This window comes from Podarcis filfolensis, assembly GCF_964270895.1.
Source record: "Podarcis filfolensis genome assembly, chromosome: 3".
Classification (NCBI taxonomy): Eukaryota; Metazoa; Chordata; class Lepidosauria; order Squamata; family Lacertidae; genus Podarcis; species Podarcis filfolensis.
In genome coordinates, this window is record NC_139606.1 from 16,381,451 (window position 1) to 16,406,086 (window position 24,636).

Here is a 24,636-nt window from a genome sequence, read left to right on the forward strand (position 1 = left end):
CTCGGCTTACATACGCTTCAGGTTACATACGCTTCAGGTTACAGACTCCACTAACCCAGAAATAGTGCTTCAGGTTAAGAACTTTGCTTCAGGATAAGAACAGAAATTGTGCTCTGGCAGCGTGGCGGCAGCAGGAGGCCCCATTAGCTAAAGTGGTGCTTCAGGTTAAGAACAGTTTCAGGTTAAGTACGGACCTCCGGAACGAATTAAGTACTTAACCCGAGGTACCACTGTACATTCTTTGCTATTATTGTATGCCATATGGTGAACACACAAAATTGATCATCCCATTACTACATTTTATATTAACATAAAAAAATCATATTCCATTAGTTTTTTGTTGCTGTTTGCATTCATTTGTATATAGCAGTGGTAGTAGTAATAATAATAGTCTGATTCAGATGATTCCTAACCAGAAAATCTGATTCAGTCGGCCCACTAAGAATTCTGGTTTCAGCTTGAATTCAAAACTTAAAAGAACAAAAATTGAAACTGAATTTCTTTAAAATGGTATAAGTATAAAAGTACTTATCTACTACAAATATCTGGTTTGAGAAATATTACAGCATTGATCACTTTTGTGTGTGTTACTGAACAGGCATCTTAATTTTCAGTAATGCTAGTCAAGCAGGTCACATCACAAGCCCTGACAGCTAAAGATTAACTCAGTATTCACCTGGTGCTAATTTCTGCTCTGAGTGAGAGAATGGGGCAAGGACTTTATTTATACTGAATTTGACAAGCAATGTCCATTCAGATTTTAAGTGGTTGTTCTGAACAAATCAAAGACAGGAAGGATTTCGTAGTCTCAGAGCCTTGGCTTTTCTGGCTGATAATGTAGTGTCACATGATATATATTTACTTACCTGGAATAGTACCTATTAAAGTTAAATAAAATAGGAGGGAGTTCAACTCCTTTCAAGTAAAATATTGATTAGAAGAGTCACCACGGGATAGGAAACCTAGCAGAATTGAATATTTCAGAGACTAGAACTTCTGTGATAATTTCCCAATATCATTGCACTGAATTGTTGTAGTTGTTGTTGTTGTTGTTGTTGTTGTTGTAGTTGTAGTTGTTGTAGTTGTTGTATGAGCGTGCTGCTTCTAAAGAACTAAGGAAGCCATGCAGAAATGCTAAAATCAATGAGTATCTGATTTGCCCTTTCCTCTTATCTTTTTCTTGGACAGACATCTATAGGCGCAAATATACAGGATTTCTGCTATACTATACTCTTTTCCTACAATCTTTTATTGTAACTCAAAATGTATGCACAGTCTCTTGTATCAGCCAAATATGGGCTAATTGAAAATCCAACCTTAATCAGATGAGGAATCTGTGACTCTCCAGATGTTGTTGGACTAATTCCCAATATCCTTAACCATTGCCTTTGCTGTTTGGGGCTGATGGGACCTGGAGACCCAATAATACCTGAAGAGCCATCGATTCCCCATCTCTGAATTAAAGGCTGGAGGAATGAAATACGATCTAGACCAAGATGGCGGCCAAGATACCGGCCAGAGAGCAGGGGACAGATAACTTCGGTGGCATTACTTAACAGCCACAACAAATTTCCCCCTCTGTTTGATATGCATTGCAGGGAAGCACACAACCTCTAAAATAAGAATAAAGAACTCATGGCCCCTTCAGATGTTGTCACCCCAGTGCCCAGCAGTCCCATCCAACGTGGCCAGTGGTCAGGGGTGGAGGGAGCTTAGTCCAGCAACTTCTGGAGAACTACAGGTTCTCCTGGTTTGTGAGGGGAAAGTGTTTCTGAAGGTCACAAAATGTCAGTAGAACTGAGCACGAACTGCAGATTTGTCACTTATCTTTCACTTGAGAGGTAATATCCAAGAGGTGTCCTTGATACTTGCATAAGCAACACTTCATACATAACTAATAGCCATGCATCCAGTATTTGGGGGACAAATGTCACTCTCCCAAACCATAAAATATTGCACCTTGGGTGCTGGAAAAAGGCGATATAGCTCCACAACAGAAGCACAAGTTCTGGGGAAGGCATATGCATTGTGCACTACAAAGGATAAACAGCTGAACGTACACAAACAATTGATTTTTGTGGAAAGGCTATTCTATTGCAGAATCTAAAGTCTTTGTGGACAATTTCACACACACACCCTTGGGTTTGGCAAGGCATTTCCCATTATATTTGACCTTACTTGATTTTATAGAAAGTGTTTTTTGAGAGCTTTGTTATATGTTGAAGTGACTCTAGCTCCAACTTTTAACACCCTTTCCCAATTAAGATGTTCTGGCCTTCAACTTAAATATCTCTTCTCAGCTGCTGCCAATTGATTTCTCCCCTGGTAATGCTTCTGACTGAAAATCTAGCAGGAAAAAATACCAACAATTTAATTTCTCCCCTTCCCCCACCCTTTTTAAAGCTAACTTGTTTTTCAATACAAAGTAGGCAGGCTATTAGGGAACCGCATTTTCCCTGTGCTTATTGGGATTGCCTAGTTTTCTTACCGGTACCCACTCCTATGCTTATAAAAGAAGCACAACCATCAGAGAAGCAAGCACAGCAGACCAGTAGTGGAGCTGCAGTTTGCTCCATTACCCTGTGGGTAGTTGTCTGCGTTTTTGCTTCTCTTCATTCATGGGTTGGCAAAGGAGGGGACCGCTTCCTTGACCAGCCTGCTGTATTTCTATGCTGGCCATGGAGGAAGGGGCTTCACCACCTCTGTTGCCAGCATAGAAGCTGGAAGTGGAAGAACAAATCTCTCTCTCCACACTGTCAGCCCACACACTCACCTGAATGAGATGCCTGATTGCTCATGGTGACCAGGTGGTAAGTGATTGTATTCCAGGCTACTTTAACAGTAGCTTGGTTTGCAAACCTCAGGTGGTAATAATGTTCATCCCCATAGAGCAGCCTTTTTCAACCTTGGGCCCGCATATGTTCTTGGACTACAACTCCCATCATTCCTCACCAGCATGGCCAGTGGTGAACAATGATGGGAGCTGTAGTCCAACAACACTTAGGGACCCAGTGTTGAGAAAGGCTGCCACAGAATGAACTGCTTGTGATTTCTGGGTGAGGGAAAAGCTGTTGTGAAAGGCTCAGATGCAAATCAAGCCATTTCCCTTCTCATCAACTGGCTGTTTTAGACCCTCTTTCTGCTTCACCATTGTGCCTTCAAGCTGCAGGTCACATTTAATGGCAGAATCACCCTTAATGGCGCATGTTTAGGAGTGAGACAAAAGACCAGTTCATGCATGCAACAGAGGAAGAGTAAAATCCTAACGTATATGGTTGCTCATTTTGTGTTATGGCTTGAATCTAAAAATACCTGAGCAAGGCTCATGCAGTGGGGCTTTCTCACCCGCTCCTCCCCACTGCAACCCCCTGAAAAGCCATTTCTGAAAGAATCTCCAGCATGCAATGTGATGTGGTTGGGCAGCTCTAAAGAGAGGGATTCATGGAAACTGGACTTGGCACAAGAAGAATCTAGACAACATCATGGCAGAGGCCCATCTATATGTTGCAACTGGTCCAAAGTTGGAGGACAACAAAGGTAAGCTTATTGGTTGCACATGGGTAGCGTTCATTAAGAGTCAAACTTTGGATGAAATGCACTCTTCACTTTCCTGCTCATTATAAACTATGAGGCTTTTGATGAAATGGCAGGATCCTAAAAAAACAAAACAAACAAAACAAATTGAACTTCAGGGTGACTTGCAAAAGTTTAAAACTATTACAGTTCTGCGAAGAAAACTAAATCCAACTACAAGACAGTTGTAATGTGCTCCTTAATAATTTCTCTTGTTCATATATAGTGTGTCTTAATCAAAAATAAATTTGAGTTAATTTTGAGATTAGCAACTCCAAGGATATCCCCAATGATTTCCTTTATTGCAAGCTTTTGCTTAACATTTGCATGTGCTAGTTTATATGTATAGATGTAAATTTTAAAATATAGTAATTTAAATAGAAATGTTACACCATTGTGGTGAAGGAGGTGCCCACATGCCCATGTTTGCCTATCATCCATGTGTTGACTGTTAATGGGCAACTTCAAAGCCCCATCCCTACCTTCTTAGGGCTTTTTAAATATACTTGAACCACAATTGAACTGGAGAGCCAGCCAAATAGAGGACTGTCCTCTGTATAGCATGATGCATGGCCAGCCTAGCTTTGTGGCACCTAAGAGGCTAAACCACGTGCTGCCTTTCTAGTATTTGCGATACCATCTTTTTATGTAAACCCAGTAGAAATGCAAAGTCATTATTATACAAAATATTTTTTTAAAGATGAAACTTGCCCTTTTTCTGACTTTGTTAACTTGTGTGCATTGAGATCTTTCTTTTTAATATGATGCGTATTGCTATTGCAGTGTTTTTTAAATTGCTGCTGCTAGTGTCACTTGTATAGTCTTAGGTAATGGTTCGCTAGGCACAGTCTGTTGCTTCTCAGGCCAGGATGCTTGAGATGAATTTTAATCCCGAAATGTAGAACTCCTACTGTATAAGGTCATTAAACATTATCAACAGCTCATTACCTTGAAAAGAGATCTCCCTTAAGAAGTCAACAGGAACCTGTGTAATATGAGAGATATAGAAGACTGTGAATTTTGAGGAGAGAGGGATAAATTCATTTGAATAACTTGTACTCCTTTGGCAAATGTCCTGATTGGAAACATCTTTGGCATTCTTTTCTTAGTTTTGTTTCTCCATCCAACAGAGATTAGTTAGGCAGATTTGTTTAGTAGTGACATCTTGAAGGGCATCCAGAAAAAGTATGTTAATTAACTCCTCGAGGGGTCTGGAGGGTGGCAACATGAGAACAGGCCTTTTCTGCAGTGGCTCCCTGTCTGTGGAATGCTTTCCCCAGGGAGGTTAATCTGGCGCCTGCATTATACACCTTTAGGCTCCAGGCAAAAACGTTCCTTTTTAACCAGGTCTTTGGTCAATCTGATTGACACCCAATGCCCTTTTAAAATGTGTTGGGGTGGTGTTATTCGGTTGTTGTTGTTGTTGTTTGTATTTTTATATTGTGATCGTATCCTGTGAACTGCCCTGAAACCTGTGGATATAGGGTGGTATGCAAATTTAATTAATAACAACAACAATAATTTTAGATGGTTGTAACTTGCCCTGGGACCTACTAGTGAAGGAGGGTAATAAGATGAATAAACACGCAAGGGGTGATTTCTGGTTTTCCACTGTTCAGCAATACAGGACGACACTGAAAAGAAGGAGAGGGCTGCTGTTGAGCTGCAATGAATCACTTTGTGAATTGTCAAAGACACAGGGCCCTTTGCATAGCCTTTTGGTGTGTGGCAGTTGCACCAGAGAGGCAGAGAGGTAAATTAGATAGCTAATGCTCAGTAGGTGCAGGAACAACAGAAGCCTGAATATAAAGGGATAAATTTCATTTTGTTGTTGTTGTTGTTTAGTCGTTTAGTCGTGTCCGACTCTTCGTGACCCCATGGACCAGAGCACGCCAGGCACTTCTGTCTTCCACTGCCTCCCGCAGTTTAGTCAGACTCATGTTTGTAGCTTCGAAGACACTATCCAACCATCTCGTCCTCTGTCGTCCCCTTCTCCTTGTGCCCTCCATCTTTCCCAACATCAGGGTCTTTTCCAGGGAGTCTTCTCTTCTCATGAGGTGGCCAAAGTATTGGAGCCTCAGCTTCACGATCTGTCCTTCCAGTGAGCACTCAGGGCTGATTTCCTTAAGAATGGAGAGGTTTGATCTTCTTGCAGTCCATGGGACTCTCAAGAGTCTCCTCCAGCACCATAATTCAAAAGCATCAATTCTTCGACGATCAGCCTTCTTTATGGTCCAGCTCTCACTTCCATACATCACTACTGGGAAAACCATAGCTTTTACTATACGGACCTTTGTTGGCAAGGTGATGTCTCTACTTTTTAAGATGCTGTCTAGGTTGGTCATTGCTTTCCTCCCAAGAAGCAGGCGTCTCTTAATTTCGTCATACTTGTAAAAAGCTGAACATGGATTAAAAGCCATATAAGGAAGCTTAGTAGTGTCAGTTGAGTGCTGGTGGTTGCTAGGTTGCGGAGGTCCTTGTGACCCGCCCTTCATTGTGACACCTCCCTCTGCTGGCTCCTTGGTCACTAGGACTCTAGAGGCATAGCCATCTCCTTTGGTTTGATCATTCAGGGAGTGAGAGAGAAAGTGGGTGGAGGTGTAAGTAGACTTTCTCATCATCTGCTTTCTGTGCTGATAATGCTCCATGACAGTCTTAGGGAACATTTAAAATAGGGAGGTCCTAAAGAACAGCAGGACATTCCAGGATCAAATCAGAAACTGGGACAGCTTCTGTAAATCTGGGACTGTCCCTGGGGAATAGGGGCACATAGGGGGTCTGGTACCTGGCCTTTGACACCAGAGAGTTGTATTTTCAAGACTCGCCCTGTTGACATCCAATGCCCTTTTGTGTTTGGGGGGGGGGTTAATTAGGTTGTTTTAATTTTTATTATGTATTTTTATATTGTGATCTTATCCTGTGAACTGCCCTGAAACCTGTGGACATAGGGCGGTATACAAATTTAATTAATAGCAACACTAATAATTATAATTTAAATGGCTGTAACATGCCATGGGACCTGCTACTGAAGGAGGTTAATAAAATGAATGAACACGCAAGGGGTGATTTCTGGTTTTCCACTGTTCAGCAATATAAGACCAAAGAGGCAGAGAGGTAGATTAGATAGCTAATGCTAAGTAGGTGCAGGAACAATGGAAGCTTGAATATAAAGGGATAGATTTCATTTTACATATTTGTAAAAACATGGATTAAAAGCCATATAAGCAAACTTAGCAGTGTCAGTTGAGAGTAGTGTCAGTTGTGTACTGGTGGTTGCTAGGTTGCGGAGGTCCTTGTGACACACCCTTCATTGTGACACCTCCCTCTGCTAGCTCATTGGTCACTAGAGCTCTAGAGCAGGGGTCAGCAACCTTTTTCAGCCATGGGCTGGTCCAATGTCCCTCAGACCACATGGTGGGCTGGACTATATTTTGAAAAAATATATGAATAATTCCTATGCCCCACAAATAACCCAGAGATGCATTTTAAATAAAAGGACACATTCTACTCATGTAAAAACACACTGATTCCCGGACCATCTGCAGGCCGGATTGAGAAGGCGATTGGGCTGCATCCAGTCCCCAGGCCTTAGGTTGCCTACCCCTGCTCCAGAGGCTGTGGCGTTTGCTTCCTAGGATGGGTCATAAGGAAAGGGTTAAAATGGGTGTGATGTGATTGGCCAGTGAGAACGCAAGGGGGGAGTAAAAGTTAGAGTGGGAGGTTTTGAAAGTCAGTTGAGGTTTGGGAGGTGAAGAAGGAAGAGGGAGGATTAGGTGTGGGATGGTCAAGTTGTATTGTGGGAGAGTGAGAGGAATTGTTAAGTTGAGTCAGATAGATAGTTGGAATAATCAGTTTGGAGTTGTTAGGAATTAAGATTAAGAAACTGACAAGAGAAAAAATAAACTGAAACCATACGCTTGTTCCTGCATTTAAAAATAAACTTGATTATTTGTTATTGTTAACAACTGTCTGGACTCCGTGTGTCCCTGTGAGAAGCGGGGTGGTGGCAGCGAAGAAAGCAATCACAGTGGTGGCACAGGGTCAATAGACCGTCAAACGTCCGGGGGCCCTGTGTGATCGCCACAGAGGCATATCAATCTCCTTTGGTTTGATCATTCAGCGAGTGAGAGAGAATGGATGGAGATGTAAGTAGACTTTCTCATCAGCATCTGCATTCTGTGCTGATAATGCTCCATGGCAGTCTTAGGGAACATTTAAAAGATTAAGATCAGGAATGATTTAAATGCTTCAGCCAGCCCTTCTGGGCATCTTTATGACTCCACCCACTGTTTTGTAGCAGTGAAGGGAAGTGACTATGGATTCTGCTTACACTTTAGGAAAAGGAAAACTAATAAGAGGCCATGCATTGGAAAAGGGTGTTCTTTTTGGGCTAGTGACACAAGAGTCACTTGATAACTTGCCATGGGAGCATTAAGCATGTCCTCTGGAGAGGGTGATATCTTGCATTGTCTTCCTCCCCTTCCTGCCTCCCAGGGCCCATCTTTCAAAGGACAGCCAAGGTACAAAACCCTTCAGCATGCTGATGTTTCTTTTATAATAATATTAGTATTAGGTATTTGATGTTTCCCTTTTAAACGTCCCTTCTCCACACTAAGCAAACCCACCTCTTTGAATGAGATGATGAGAATTGTCTTATAATATCCAGAGGGTGCTGTTCTGGCTTCAGTATTCAAGCACTCTCTTCACAGGATACCCATTATGATATGCCTCGGAAAGTGAATTCATCTTGAGCTTTGAGTCGTGAATGCCCAAACCAGTTTAGGGATGTAGATCAGGAGAGTACAGTGAGTCCCATTTCTAACATTTTAACAGGCCTTCTCTGCAGTGGCCCCCCATCTGTAGAATGCTCTCCCCAGGGAAGTTCGCCTGGCGCCTTCATTATACACCTTTAAGCGCCAGGCAAAATTTTTCCTTTTTAACCAGGCCTTTGGTTGATCTGATTGACATCCAATACCCTTTTAAAATGTGTTGGGGGAGTTTGTTGGGTTGTTTTTATATGCTTTGTGGTTCTGGTTTTGTTCTGTGAGTCACCCTAAGACCTCCGGGTATAGGGCAAGAATATAAATTCAATCAATCAATCAATCAATCAATCAACAAACAAACTCTGTTAGCAAAAATGCCACTATTTAGGGTGATTCAGAAATAAATGATCATTGTCTTTCAACTGCGTAATAAGGGAAGTTGTTCATTTTTACAGATTGGTGTACAGATTTTTACGGATTGGTGATTCTCCAATCCGTAATTCAGAAAAGGCCACCACACAGTGGCAGATCATTGTTTTGAATGCAGAATGTCACAAGGACGATCCCCTGTATCTTCAGATAGGGCCGAAAACCTGGGGAACCACTGCTAGTCAATGTACGTAATACTGAGACAGATGGCCGCTTTCTAGTTTCCTATGGTAATAAATGAGCTGCGGACTTTCATTCCCTTCCTTTCTTCTGTTATGACTTCGATCTCTGTCTACGTTTGTCACTCATCATTGATGTCCAAATCAGTAAACCATCGCTAGTGCTTTTCTTTCAGATCATTGTTCTGCTTCTGGATTGGATTGAATATTGGGAAACTATGGTTCATGCTAGGGGAACTGTCTGAGATACTAAGGGGTGAGGGAGGGAGCATGAGAGCCTGTGACTCATTTATAATTCTCCAAATCAAGAATGGCCAATGTGGTTCCCTCCAGAGGTTGTTCAACTCCCATTAGTGCCAGCCAGCATAGCCAATGATCAAGGGTGATGGAGGACCCCAGATTGGCTACCCCTGATTTAAGAACATTTGTCTCATTGAGATGCTATTTTTGGCTGCTGCTCCTTGATAATGACAGGAATGTATAATTCTGTTTGCTTAAGCAAAGATAGCCTGCAGGTGCTTTGATAAAGCAAAAGAAAGAAAATAAAGTCACCAGTGCATCATTAAATAGCCCCCCCACCCCCAAAAATCCCAACATAGGATTGTTATACATGATAGTGTAGACTATATTTTAAGGCTGTATCTTTTCATTTGTGTAGGTACGTGCTAAGCAATATAACACTTCTTTTTTCTCAACTCCAGCTAAGTTAAATGTACTGTGGTATCCTTAATTTTGCCTCTTTCCCCTTAAGCAATCATTTCCATTATTTTGGGCTTTGTAATTTTGTGTAATAGAAATATGCTGCAACGGTACTCACACAATTTGGCTTTTTATTATGATGGATTGTAATGGGGATTATTATCTCAAATGTATAGTTCAATGGAGGTCGTGTAGCTTTAGTTGTTAGTGGTAGGCTAGCATGCCCTTTCCATTCAATTATCAATGCCGAAAATTACTTGGCAATGTCTCTGTCTCATGATTATTATATTTTGCTTTGCTAGAATAAGATGGTCTCCCCCACTCTACTCAAAGTCAATAAAAAATACAATGAAGTTATTTACTGTTGAGGGAGCCCTTTTTTTGTATTTGGTTTCTTCGAGGAAATGTGTGATGAAAATTAAAATTGAAAATCCTATTTGAAGGAAGATTATACAAAGCATTGCTAACTTGAAACTGCAGTGAGGATCAAAGTGGTGTGAGAGGGAGCAAAAAGGGGCAGGAGAATTTAGAGCCAAAGTTTTCCCTAAAAGAAGGTGAGGACTTGTAGCTGCTGGCCAAAGTGCTAGTGGAAGTTGTCTCTAGTCTACTGGGAAAATCTTGGAAGGAAGGACAGTAAAAGCCTGTAAATAATCAGGCCCAGAGCCAGATTTTTGGGCACCCTGGGCAGGCAGCCCATGTTGGGCTCTCATCAGTGCTGACATTATTCTTGAAGAGTCCTGTCTTTAGGAAGCCAGGAAGCTGTCTTATACCTAGTTGAGAGCATTGGTCCATCTGACTCAGTTTGTCTACACCAGGGGTTGTCAACCTGATCCCCTACCACCCACTAGTGGGTGTTTCAGGATTCTAGGTGGGGGTTCTATGGCACAAGCTGAATCCTCCTTCCATTGAGCACTGGTGGGCGGTAAGGAAATTTTACAATTAAGAAAGATGCATTAGTGGGCGGTAGGTATAATAAGGTTGACTATCCCTGGTCCATACCATGGTGCCCTACAGATGTTATTGGGCCATTGGTAATGGATGGAAACTGAAGTCCAGAATCTCTGGAGGGCATCCTGTTGGCTATGCTGATCAGCTGTGGCTCTCCAGCATTTTAGTCAGGAGTCTTTCCCAGCCCTACCCCAAGATGGTGGGGATAGAATCTGGAACTGTATATCTGCAAAGCACTTGCATTGTGTTTAACCTATGATCATTGCCTTAATCAATATAGGAGATGTGGGAATGGCTCTGAGAGGGAAGTAGGGAGGTGACTGGGAAAAATAAGTTGAAAAGTGCTGTGTAAAACATTCATCAAAGAGAACAAGGCATACTACTTGATGCTGAACCATTGTGCATATCATGTAGTTTAAATAAATCTCAATTCCTTCTGTATAGCTCACAATAATCATCGTCCAATACCAGACAGAGGGTCTTCTTGGTAGTGGCGCCCGTCCTGTGGAATGCCCTCCCATCAGATGTCAATGAAATAAGCAACTATCCTATTTTTAAAAGACAACTGAAGGCAGCCTTTAGGGAAGTTTTTAATATTTAATGCTGTATGGTTTTTAATACTTGATTGGGAGCCACCCAGAGTGGCTGGGGAAACTCAGACAGATGGGTGGGGTATAAATAAATTATTATTATTATTATTATTATTATTATTATTATTATTATTAATTATTATTATTTTCCAATATTCTCACCCTCTTCAGTTGTTTCCGACATTCGGGCTACCTTTAGTTAGTCTGGAGGTAAAGTTCTGAAACCTGTAATTTCAGAAACCAAAGAATATGTGTTTCAAGGTGGATGTTTGTTTTTTTAGCACCTAGCAGTTAAGTGCTTTACACTGTCAATAATCTTCCTAGAGCTGATGGGTGTGTTTGACAAGTATATAAAAAAGAGCATCAAACATTTAGTTCATGAGTAAAGTGAGAGTTCTGCAAAGACATCTGATTCACAGACAGTATTGAAAACTACAAATATATTACCCAGGAAGGTGATGAACAATATTCAAAGCTGATGTGTGGGAATGTGTTTCATAAAAGCCTTACCAGCCTCAACAAATTATTTAAATTAAACAGTGGAATGGGGACATACCTCAGTGCTTTACTTAAAAGCTGTCTTGAATGTTACAGTACAAATGAAGTGGAAGGGTAATATATACATAGTTCTAATAAATAAAAGCAGAATTGTATAGTGTATATCGAAATATCAGCTACACAGTTCTTACATTAGGTGTATGGATCCCAAGAGACCTGTTCTCTTTTCAGTATGGTTTGTCTTCTTGCTGAAGTGATTCTGTCAGGATTAAAATGAGAAGTGGCCCTATTTTTAATATATAGAGAGAGTACATATGCTAGGCTGGTTTAATTGAGTTTATTTTTGCGGTATGTGTTTAATATCTGCATTCTAGTTCACTAGAATTACGGTTTATTTTCCAAATTCCATAAAAGTAAGCTGGTTAAGACAACACATGATGTTCATATGCATACCCCACCATTGTTGTAAAGATTTAAGTATGGCTGCAGCTCACAGTGGAAACCAGCCACACCTCTCTGACCCTCTATGACCCTCTACCCTAGTTTGACTTTTATATTGAAATTTGCCCTTTTAAATGGGCAGAATTGTTTACCAAACGAGTTGAATAATTTTGTAACTGTTTGGGTTGGATCCAAATGTGCCTTTCTACGAATGGGGAAAAGCCTTTTCATTTCTAAAACATCTTAGCATAAAGCGATTAGAAGATGGAGGAAGTCTTATGTAGGTAACAAGGAAGTGATATGTTTGCCAGTTCTCTGCAATATCCATGCTACCTTCCACACCTCAATCCTTCAGAGCAGATTTTTTTTTTGCAGTTGTAGAGGGAAGGAGTAGCTGAGACCTGAGTGTTCTGACTGTGTTCTGAAGAGAACTGTTGATCCAATCCTTTATTGTGCCAAGCAATGTGTGACATTAAAGGTAAAGGAACCCCTGACCATTGGTTCCAGTTGTGACTGACTCTGGGGTTGCGGCGCTTATCTCGCTTTATTGGCTGAGGGAGCCAGCGTACAGCTTCCGGGTCATGTGGCCAGCATGACTAAGCCACTTCTGGCGAACCAGAGCAGCGCACGGAAACGCCGTTTACCTTCCCGCTGGAGCGGTACTTATTTATCTACTTGCACTTTGACGTGCTTTCGAACTGCTAGGTTGGCAGGAGCAGGGACCGAGCAACGGGAGCTCACCCCATCGCGGGGATTCAAACGGCCGACCTGCTGATCGGCAAGTCCTAAGCTCTGTGGTTTAACCCACAGTGCCACCCGCGTCCCTTAATGTGTGACATTAGTCCTGTGTTAAAACATGAATGTTTTATTCTGGAAAAAAACAACAACCAGCAACGGAGCCAAGAGCCAGAGTGTGCTCCTGATCCAAATTGGGGACCATGCTTATTTTCCTCTGAAAAAGAATCACCTCCTAGGTGGTTTCTGTTATTAGCCCCTGAGATGCTGCTTGCAGTAAAGCAGTCAGGATGGGGAAATTTTCAACAGGACGCTGGTGCAACCATTGTTGCTAACATCAAAATTGCTGCTGTTCCTTACATCTCTAGCTTGTATAATGATTCTAGTAAGCAAGATCACCTGGTTCGGCAGAGCTGTGCTTAGCCAGTCGCTTGACGTTGAATCAGGGGTCATAAACTTGTTTGTTCTGGTGGGCACATTTGGAATCCTGAGAAAGTGGTGTGGGAGCTGCTCACTGAATAGCTGCCATTAGGTGAGTTGCATACAGCATAATGGCCGCCCTGGGGCCATGTCATAGCATGAAATGGCTACCACATCTGAAAGAGCAGGGAAAGACAGACAGGACCACAAAATGGCATGGGCACGCCTCCTGAAAACATGCAAAAGGCACCTACACCTGTCTTCAGCATACAGTCCTTTGCACCTGTCCTGTGTTCAGAATGGAGGGCATTCAGTCCTAGCATCCAGTGAAATGTGGGCAAGTTTAACATTCAGTGTAGGACAGACTTAGCTAGCCAGTGCAAACAGGAACTGAGCAGGAAGAGCAAACAGTTTTTGAGGCAATATTTAATGAAACTCTTCACTGGTACCATAGAAGGTACTGTCAGGCACACTGGCAACTGCATATGTGACCCCCCCCCCCAATTACACAACAATGTCAACATTACATTGTTTTGGACTTTGAGGCTTTATCTAAACAAAATACATGCAAGAAAAGGTTGGGTGAATAAGTTAACTTAACTTAAGAATAAGTTAAATGGACTCCAGCCATATTTAAATCATGTAGGCAGCATCTGCTTTTTCTTATTAATTTCAATATGGCCTCAGCTCTACTTACTTGGTGCAGAGCTACCCGATTTGCATCAGTGCTTCAGGAGAGAAACCAGACAGGTGAATGTAGAATCATGTTTCATGAATCATGTTACATCATGGCTTATACTCTAGTTATTTTTCGCTTGGACTACTACAATGCGCTCTATGTGGGGCTACCTTTGAAGGTGACCCAGAAACTACAACTAATCCAGAATGCGGCAGCTAGACTGGTGACAGGGAGTCGCCGCCGAGACCATATAACACCGGTCTTGAAAGACGTACACTGGCTCCCAGTACATTTCTGAGCACAATTCAAAGTGTTGGTTCTGACCTTTAAAGCCCTAAACGGCCTCGGCCCAGTATACCTGAAGGTGCGTCTCCACCTGCATCGTTCTGCCCGGACACTGAGGTCCAGCACCGAGGGCCTTCTGGCAGTTCCCTCACTGCGAGAAGCCAAGTTACAGGGAACCAGGCAGAGGGCCTTCTTGGTAGTGGCACCCGCCCTGTGGAACGCCCTCCCACCAGATGTCAAAGAGAAAAATAACCACCAAACTTTTAGAAGACATCTGAAGGCAGCCCTGCTTAGGGAAGCTTTTAATGTTTATTAGGTTATTGTATTTTAGTGTTTTGTTGGAAGCCGCCCAGAGTGGCTGGGGAAACGCAGCCAGATGGGCGGGGTATAAATATATTATTATTATTATTATTATTATTATTATTATTATTATTATTACCATTAGATATCCCTGAAAGGCATTGGAAGTTGTGTGTCAGACCACTGGTTCATTTGCTCAGTACTGTCATCACTGAAGCGCCATCTACAGTATACATTGAAAATAGTAACATCCCACTTTCAGCAGTCATGGCTTCCCCCAAAGAATCCTGGGAACTGTAGTTTGTTAAGGGTTCTGGGAGTTGTTAGGGGACCCCTATTTGCCTAGCGGAAATACAATTCTCATGAGTTTCCAGGGAAGAGGGATTGACTGTTAAAATACTGCAGCTCTGTAAAGTGAAAAGGGGTCTCCAGCAACTCTCAGCATCCTTAGCAAACTACAGTTCCCAGGATTATTTGTTGGAGGGTGTGGTGGGAGCCCAGACTGCTTGAAGTGACATTATTCTGCTTTAAATGAACAGTATAGTGCAGATGGGGCCTGACTAAGAGCGGCTCAACTCAGACTTGAACCTTTCCAAGCCCTTCCTCAAGACGCCTGTAGCTTTTGCATTCAGAACATGTCCAGCACCACTGAGGTCCATAACAAACACAATTGTCAAAGGCAAATGAATGTTTTTGAAAGGATTAAACATATGCCAAAACAAAGCAAAGAAACAAAACACACACCAGTTTTCTGGAAAAACTCATCTCTTCATTAGAAGAGATGGACAACAGACAACTGCACCTTGACAGATTTTCCATCTTATTCTAATTTTTACCAGATGTCGTCTTGTAAAGGTATCAGGAAACAAAAGAAACCAAAGCTAGGAGATCATCTGTTCAATAAACCTATTAAAAATGAAACACTGTATGACTTTTTAAGGCAATTTTATAGTTTTCTCTTTTATTTAATGCTATGCCAATCAAAAAAAAAGATTTTACCATTACAGGATAAATAAAGCATTTTATATCTATATTACTGTGTTACTTGGTTTGAGGTTTGCTGCAGTGTTAAGTCTATAAAATTGGCAGATTACTTCATAAAACTATTTTATAGTCTTAAACATTTTAATGCTGTTTACAATATGTTTTTGAAAGATCAATCGTGCATACAATTATGCTATCAAGTTCTTAAACCTAGTATAAAATTTAAACAAACAGCATTGAAGTTGCACTAAAATTGGTGAAGTCAAAGCAGCTTGTAAAATTACAAACTGAGTACATTAAGTAGCTATATATATATAGGTTGACACTTTGTTCCCTTTCATTCCCTGTTCAGCAGTGAATACAATTATTAAATGCGCTAAACAATGCTGTGGAGTTTTTTTTAAAGGAAAATTGGGTGGTTTTAAAAGGTAGGCATGTTTAGCAACATATTAAAAAGTTAATGCCTTTTAAAGCATTAACCAGTCAGCCAATATAGGCCAGCAGTTTGTGTAAACACCTCTATGTTTAATCCCACAAAGTCGTTCATTCCCCACCCACCCCTTTTTTAGCAATGAAATGGATATTATTATTATTATTATTATTATTATTATTAGGCAGTCTAGGACTCCCCAGGCCGGGACCAGAATATTACCTCCCCCATTGATATTAATCTCACTAGATACTTCATTTCTGAGGCAATTCCTTGTTGTTGTTTAGTCGTCCTGTCATGTCCGACTCTTCGTGACCCCATGGACCAGAGCATTCCAGGCACTCCTGTCTTCCACTGCCTCCCACAGTTTGGTCAGAATCATGTTGGTAGCTTTGAGAACACTGTCCAACCATCTCGTCCTTTGTCGTCCCCTTCTCCTTGTGCCCTCAATCTTCCCCAACATCAAGGTCTTTTCCAGGGAGTCTTCTCTTCTCATGAGGTGGCCAAAGTATTGGAGCCTCAGTTTCACGATCTCAAAAGCATCAATTCTTTGGTGATCAGAACCGAATTCTTAGGTTTGATCTTCTTGCAGTCCATGGGACTCTCAAGAGTCTCCTCCAGCACCATAATTCAAAAGCATCAATTCTTCGGCGATCAGCCTTCTTTATGGTCCAGCTTTCACTTCCATACATCACTACTGGGAAAATCATAGCTTTTACTATAGGGACCTTTGTTGGCAAGGTGATGTCTCTACTTTTTAAGATGCTGTCTACTTGTTCCCTTTCCTCTTTTTTCGTGACTGCTGTCACCATCTGCAGTGATCATGGTGCCCAAGAAAGTAAAATCTCTCACTGCCTCCATTTCTTCCCCTTCTATTTCCAGGAGGTGAACGTTAGAGACAGGGCCTTTTCCGTTGTGGTAACCAAATCTGGAGCAGCCTCTCAGAAGTGCAATGCCTGACCCCATCACTGCTCAGCATTCTGTGAACAGCATAGGCTGCCTTAGTTCAGCAGGCTTTTAAAAACACAGGCTTCCTGATTGAATAGGCTTTTTCACCTTGTTGTAATATCTATTTTTAAACTTAAATGCTATTTTGTTGTTTCTTCCTCGCAAGCCACCTAGATTATATAACAGAAAGGGTAGAAATGATTGGAACAACAGCAACAAAATAAGCAATTTGTATGTGCATGGTTTTTTTAAGTGTGTTTTTCTCTAGAAATGGCATTTAGAACTTTCATGTCATCCAACTGATGGATATGTTACGTTGTGCAGAGACTTTCCTGTTGAGGTCTTAAGTTTTTTAATTACTCAATATGACAAATATGATTTTGCCAGAGGGAGTGAAACAGAGAAAGAGAGACTTGCATCCGACTAGCTTTTAGAGGGCATTGGTGTTAAGTGATGAAGAGAACTTCAGTCCCCCGAAGATCAATAATTAATTGGTTAATTGGAATCTAAAATAATATTACAGCTTTCAGTGTTTAATTAAATTATTAAACTCTTAATCATGATTGTACAAGATTAGTGTTTGTAAAGCTTGATGAAGACGTACTATTTGCAGGTAGTTTGTGGTTATTAGAACCCATTATACTTGACATAAAAGTACAATTCTAGATAGTCTTCAAAAACCTTCATTGTATCAGAAGGACTCTTCTGGCTATTCTGGTATGCTGAGTGCGGGCAGTGGCTGATTATTATCCAGTTCATATTTACCAGAGTGTTTGAGTTCTTTTTGAGCCTGACAGTGTGATTGGAGGGGTGCATTATCAGCGCTCACTGTATCGTTTATCATGCCTCACTTCTTAATTATCTTTGTATGCAAGACTAAATGGGTAAAGCGGATAAGAAGAATGCCCCTCTCTAGTGATTAGCCACAACAATGCAAATTATTTTTAGACCCACAGTCATCAGATCACTATTTTGAAACTGGTTGCAAGAAGCAAGGTGAAGAACTCAACAGTAAGCTGACTGTTTCTAACAATTCTGCAAGACTGTACTAGGAAGAGGTTTAAATAAGCATTCTGTTGTACTTACTCTGCACTGGCAAATCCCTAAAATATTCATTATAGATTATGCCGCACTATGGTAGCTTGCTTTACAAATCAAAACAAGGATTTTGACCCAGCTGCCGTGCTTCAAGCATCCTTGAGAACTCACAGCTACACACTAAAGCTGCGGAAGAAGCTTTGGGTAAGATGTGAATTGAGGTGGAGCAGGTCAATTCACAATTCGTATCAAAATCCCCGAGCCTATTTATAAAGCAAGTGGAGAGACTTAGATTCCCACCGCCATGGCCCTCTTCTGTTCCGTGTTTGTTGCAGAGGGATGCCTCTGCAGGGGGAAAGGAATTAATGTGCAGCTAGAGTATAGCTAGCTGGAAATGCTTAGTGGAAATATATCTGAAAGATGGGGATTAGGAGTACCTATGATCACAGGAGAGCATTTATGCCATATGTGTAAAAACCCACACCACCAATGGCAGTACAATCTTACTGTACAGTACAGCCTACCCAATTTAAAGGCTAACTACATGTGATACACTAATACATATGAAACAGAAATGATGGCTTTAAAGAAAATAAAAGCAGCTTTAGAAGGAAGGCATTTGGAGTGGAGAAACAGTGGGGGACTTAACCCATTCCTTGCTTGCCACACCAATTCTCCAGTTTGTCCTTCACTTGATTTTCCTTTTCCAAGGCTCAAAACACATAGTAATAATGGATGCACAGCCCTAGCTTGCACATGTGTGCTCTGTTAGATTTGTATATCTATTGAAAACTGTAATTTCCAGCCTGTTGTTCAGAATGCCATTCTGAGGCAAAGCTTGAAAACTAATGAAAAAGAGATCCTTGCAGTTGATGAAGAATAAATCATGCTGAAATATTCATTTTTTTCCCTCTTTCCACTGATCAGTTTAAGAGCTTAGGCATGGGCTCATTTAACACAATTTTAAAAATTGCACCAGGTAATCAGTGGGGTTGTTTCCTGCATTTGAATGATAAAATCAATAGGTGTTAGAGAATAATAAATCACATTTCTTTTTAACTAACTGTGGTATAAATAATTCACAGTGAATTATATATTTAGTTCCATGCACCCTGACAAGGTAGTAAATCTAGAAGATATCAGTGTGGTTTTTCACTTAATGTTGAGTGGTTATAGATTTGCTCATATTTTTTACAGGGTTCTTTTAATTACATATGCTGTGGTATTTACGTTATTTTAATAGATTTATTTTCCTGTATCCTACCATGTAGGTCTTTAGGGCAGATTACAAATATGTTAGAATAAAGTTTGAATAAAGTTAAGAAGCAAGGTAGGCTTTTGTGTGTAGAAAACAACCTCAGGCTCCCTCGCACTGTTCCTGATGTACCATATTTTTCCGTGTATAAGACGCCCCCATGTATAAGAGGCCCCCTACTTTTGGGGACCCCAAATTTAGAAAATGGGCATATGCACTATCGGTGTATAAGATGCCCCCAGATTTTTAACCTTATTTTAAAGTCAAAAAACCTAGTCTTATACACGGAAAAGTACAGTATTTTCAAGTTCTGGCTGTCTTTTCCCTCAGGGGTAGAGCATAGAGTAAAGAGACCCACTCTCCACATCAAGGGTGGGGAACATTTTTTGTCTTATTATGGGGTGCACTTCACCCTGACTCAATGTCACCTGCTTGCCTTGTTATTTGTTGTTGTTTAGTCGTTTAGTCGTGTCCGAATCTTCGTGACCCCATGGACCAGAGCACGCCAGGCACTCCTGTCTTCCACTGCCTCCTGCAGTTTGGTCAAACTCATGTTCGTAGCTTCGAGAACACTGTCCAACCATCTCGTCCTCTGTCGTCCCCCTCTCCTTGTGCCCTCCATCTTTCCCAACATCAGGGTCTTTTCCAGGGAGTCTTCTCTTCTCATGAGGTGGCCAAAGTCTTGGAGCCTCGGCTTCAGGATCTGTCCTTCCAGTGAGCACTCAGGGCTGATTTCCTTCAGAATGGAGAGGTTTGATCTTCTTGCAGTCCATGGGACTCTCAAGAGTCAGGGGTCCCTTACTCCTTCTCTTCGCCTCTTTAGCCCAAAGGTCTAAAGAAGGCTCCTAACCATGTTCAACTGAACACAGTTAGAAATCTCCTTCAAGCTCAAGATGCGAAGGTCAGAGAGGAACTCTTGTGCATGCCCCCTGCCTCTCTACACACTTTCATTACCCCTCCAGGCAAACACATGAAGGCTTTAGTGTCATGGCCTGGTCAAGTCAGAATGACACCAAGGGCTGGTTTTCAGAAAACTCTGCAAAGGGCTTCAGTGAGCTACCTAATTCAGGGCTTCCTAGTGCTGAGGTTCCTGGGAAGAGGGCGCAAGTGGGAGGATGTTTTCTTCTACCTGTTCTCACCCCTGCCGGTCACCATGGCATGAACGGCAAGCCCCACCTTCCTCTCCACAGCTGTCAGAGTCCACCTCTGATGCTTCCAAGGTACCCATTGCTCCACCCACTCCACTGCCAGAGTTGCCAGACAGGAGGGGGCTGCTTCACATGCCTCATCTCCCTCACATGTCCTGTAGATGTCAATGGAGGCACAGACAAATGGAGCAGGTTCAGCCCTCCAGGCAGAGTGTTAAATTTGGAGCAGAATCATCTGCCATGCTAGGTTGTACCTGCCCCATTGGGTGCAAGAGGTGTGTCATTGTTTGCTGGATTAGCCATTTCACCTGTGGTACCTTTGTGTAACTGTGCCTTTGAGTAGATATGGGTATTGCCTGTTCTGAGATATTGTCTCAGAACGTGGAGGTTCATCTATAGGCATGGAGAAAGCCACCGTCAAGCAGATAAGGCATATACATACACCTGGCTCTCATTCTGTTCTTCCACCTTCAGGTGCAGATTTTTCAGGTCACAGGGTGTTGCAGCAGGAAGGGAATGGTGGGGAAACGCCATTTCATGAACTGAGCTCTAGTCCATTCACAAAATAGAAGGTAGGATCCAAGCCAATGACTTTATGTTCCTGCAGATCATTATAGTTGCTTGGATTTTGGTGGACTTTAGATCTGGACTTTGGGGGAGGGGGGTCCCATAAATGTGGTTGGACTTTCAAATCTGGTTTATAAAGGATTCTGGACAATTTTATTTTATTCAAAAATGTTACGGCTTTCAAGAGTTTTTAAGGAATGTTCAGTTTTGTAATAAACATGCTTACATGCCATACAATGACAGTTATTTTAAATGTGTTCTTCCCAGTTCATGTGAAATATTTATCTCCACACCGGGGTGATTTTGTGAGCATTGTACCTTTAAGACAGCTGGGAGTACAGCCAGTGAAAGGAAGACTACCCACCTACAAATGGAGGTAGCAACTAGAATTGGAGAGCTGGTTAGGAGGAGCTGCTATTGATGGTTTTTTTTGGCTATTTTTAAAATAATGCTGGATGCAATTATGTATCTAATGAAATTAAACTTTATTTCTTTTGAAGAAAATGTGTTCATTCTAATTAGACTGCAAAGCAGTGATGTCTTAAGAGTTGAAAAGGTTGCTTGAGATTTCAGTTAATAAAAAGGATATCTGAAATATTGCTGTTTGGTGTCAAACCCTGCTTGTAAAAACAAGATCAAAGTTACTGTGCAACCTGAGCTTTCCCCCCCTTTTAAATTGTATTGATTTTATACTAGTTACATGGATAAATCAGGCACATTTATTCAGAAAGCTTATTTTGTTATCTCCCGAAATAATGAAAAAGCTACTGAAACTCAATATGCATTTTAAAATCTAGTAATAAAATAAGTAATATGGCTGAGGAATGCAAACTGATATTAGTTTTGACATTCTATTTGCTTTATGTCCAACTTTATCTCTCTATGCATTATTCACAAGTAAAATGCACACTTCTTTATTAAGTCTTAATCAAATGCGTTTTATCATAAGTGTCAATTCAATACTTTGCCATTGGAATTCTATTTTAAAATACTGAGTTCTTTTTAGAATGCAATGTGAAATAGTTAGGAACAGCTGATCTAATATTGTTGCTTTTGCATGTGGTTAGGATGTGGGTAGCATCAATTTTATATCCTCTTCATTGTAGTTTGGGGATCATTGTCCCTCCCCTCCCTAATATGCTTACCTTACACCAGGAGTAACCAGTGTGTTGCCTTCCATATGTTGTTGGACTGCAGTCTTCATCTCTCCATCGGCCATGCTGGCTGGAACTCATCTAGAGGGCACCATGTTGGTTACTCTTCCATTACATCTATTGTTATTAAAAAGCTTGGTTGCATAATCTGTATCCAGAGTTTATCAACTCAGCACAGGCTTTTTCTTCCTTCTCCCTCCTGGATTGCCCTCGGGCACATCCACCAAGAACCATTTGGGGGCAGCGGGCAGAAGGAGGAAAAGGAAAGAAAAGCCTCATAATGCTAGCACAATTCCTTGTGTGGGCTTCTGTTGGTAGGATTAGTTAGCTGAATCCTGCTCAGTGTTCCCTATCCACTGTCTCCTGGTCTGGTAAGCTTGTGGGACTGGCACCACTGGGTAAAGCAGCCGCAGCAGCCATTGCCATATTCTTTTTCCTTTTTCCTCATGGTGAAGGAGACCAGGGTAATTCTTGAAGACAGCTTGCCCAGAGACGCCTCATATCTGGCACTGGCTCTGCTGATGGAGCTTCTCCATGTGGGGAAATTTTGAAAGCCCAAGACTGCGTCTTCCATTCCCATTCAGCCAATGTCAGCTCAACTAAGCACAGAAGTACCATTCATGAATATTGGGGAGGGGGGGAGACCCACACCTGCAGTTAGCTGAAGTTTCTAATTGTTTAAGGCTTTAATCTTGCTGGAGTCCTGTCCTGGTTGGAACAGAGTAAGATCCAGAGCTGGCCCAAGACATTTTGCTGCCTGATGCGAAGGATGTGATGGTGCCCTCTGCCCCATGTACAGACTCTGACCAGACAGGTAGCGGAATCTTATTTAAACACTGATGATGTGATGGCATCCCCCATGCTCAAGGGACTCAAGGGGAATACTGCCACCTTCTAGCATCTGCCACCTGAGGCATTTGTCTTGCTCTGCCTAATGGTAGGGCCAGCCCTGGCAACACTTACACCCCTCAAAAATCCAAAGAAAACAAAAACACCTCTCTAATTGACCTAGTACTTTTGAGTGCATTCTACAGTCCACGAGAACAGGAAAAGATCTGCAAGGGGAAAAAATCATTTGAGTGGAGTCTATTGACTGGAGTGAAGCATTAATAATTAGATGCGTTAGCATAAGTGTGCGGCTTCAGGTGGCTTGGATAACTTGACCTTTTAATGTTATAAGAACTTTTCGAATTGGCTGTTCTGCTGGATCCTTTCAAGCACTGCACTGGTATAATAGAGCAGCTCACAATTGGTAAGGTTTTTGTTTGAATAATTTCTCATTTGGAAATGGATGGTGTAGCTCAAGGGCTCACATCATTTTCAGCTCAGTCAGAATTAAAAAGGATTGCTGGATGGTTGAACTAATGTACAATGAAGTCTCTTTGTTGATTCAGAGTGGATTGAAATCAATGGGTGGTTTCTGTCTCAAAATTCTGTATCAAATTTTTATTCTACGTATTAAGAGTCTCCCACCCCCCACCTTCACTTTAGATTTGAAATATCTTTTGTTGCTTTTCCGAGCTGAATTTTCTTCTTGCTCAAATAAGTATTTTTGAGGTGATGGACTTTCCACACCCGTTTCAGGATGCTTTTAATTGTTCACAGCCTCTCTTCTCCCCCCCCCCCCAATTTAAAATATTGTTGTTCAATTTTTTAAAGCCAAATATCTTCCCAAGATCGGTTTTCAATATCCATTGTAAGACAGCCCTCGCCCTCAGGCTTGCAATTTTAAAAGACATGACACACAAGGAAAAAGAGATAGAGAGGGAAGAAGAAGAAAAAGAAATCAAGCTCAGTTACAGGATTCCAAACTTTGTCTGTGCAAGGTAAACATGGGCACAGAGCGCTGGTGGGAAGAGAAAGCAACTGTGGAGGAAGTGAGTGGCAGGGGAAGGGTTAAGCTCCCCTGCATCCTGTTTCTGATGCAAATCCCACCTCCACCTCACCCCTGTTGAAATGTGACAGACAGTAAGGGATAGGATTCTAAAGGAATAAGCAGATCCTACATAGCATTGAAAAAACTTGCCTGGCTTATAACTAATTTTTGTACTTCTCTAAGAGTTCACTGGGAAGTTCTTAGTTACTGCCATCATACCTTTCCCCATAAATACTGTAGGAGGCTAGAACTTCCGATTCTTTCTTGCCCCCTAGGCATGTTTAAGATTAAGAAGAAGAAGAAAAACTCAAATCTTCTCAGGAGCTACACTTTGACATTGTGCTCAGACTTCTTAACAGTTGAACCTTCTGTTAAGCTGTGCATTTCGCATGGCAGAATGCAACGCCCCGAGATATAACTAAGCGATTTCCCCTTTCATTTCTTCTACAGAAGAAGCCACAGGGGAGGGGGAGAGAGATGGAGGTATTTTTAAAGTATTGACTAAAGCATTTGCTAGTCCGCTAACTTCATAGTTACGATTCAGAGAGAGAGCATAAATATCCCATATCTGAGGTTGGGATGGGTATGTAGTTGTGGATAGGTTGGCGTAAGCACACTGTGATGTATGCCAAGAAGATAACTTATGTGCATTGTGTGGTGAGGAACTGAATATAATTATAGAATCGCTAGTAAATCT

General features: G+C 41.6%; 1 protein-coding gene and 1 long non-coding RNA gene across 7 annotated transcripts in view; one reads left to right on the top strand and one right to left on the bottom strand.

Annotated features, from left to right (window-relative positions):
- The window catches only part of MACROD2 (mono-ADP ribosylhydrolase 2), a 966,393-nt gene that overhangs the window by 382,105 nt on the left and 559,652 nt on the right, over positions 1 to 24,636 (top strand). The window lies entirely within an intron of this gene.
- On the bottom strand, positions 3,484 to 6,044 carry LOC310759804. Its single transcript, XR_014546506.1, has 3 exons — positions 5,962 to 6,044; positions 4,522 to 4,558; positions 3,484 to 3,654 (listed from the first exon to the last, which is right to left on the bottom strand). It is a non-coding gene; the product is annotated as an uncharacterized lncRNA (long non-coding RNA).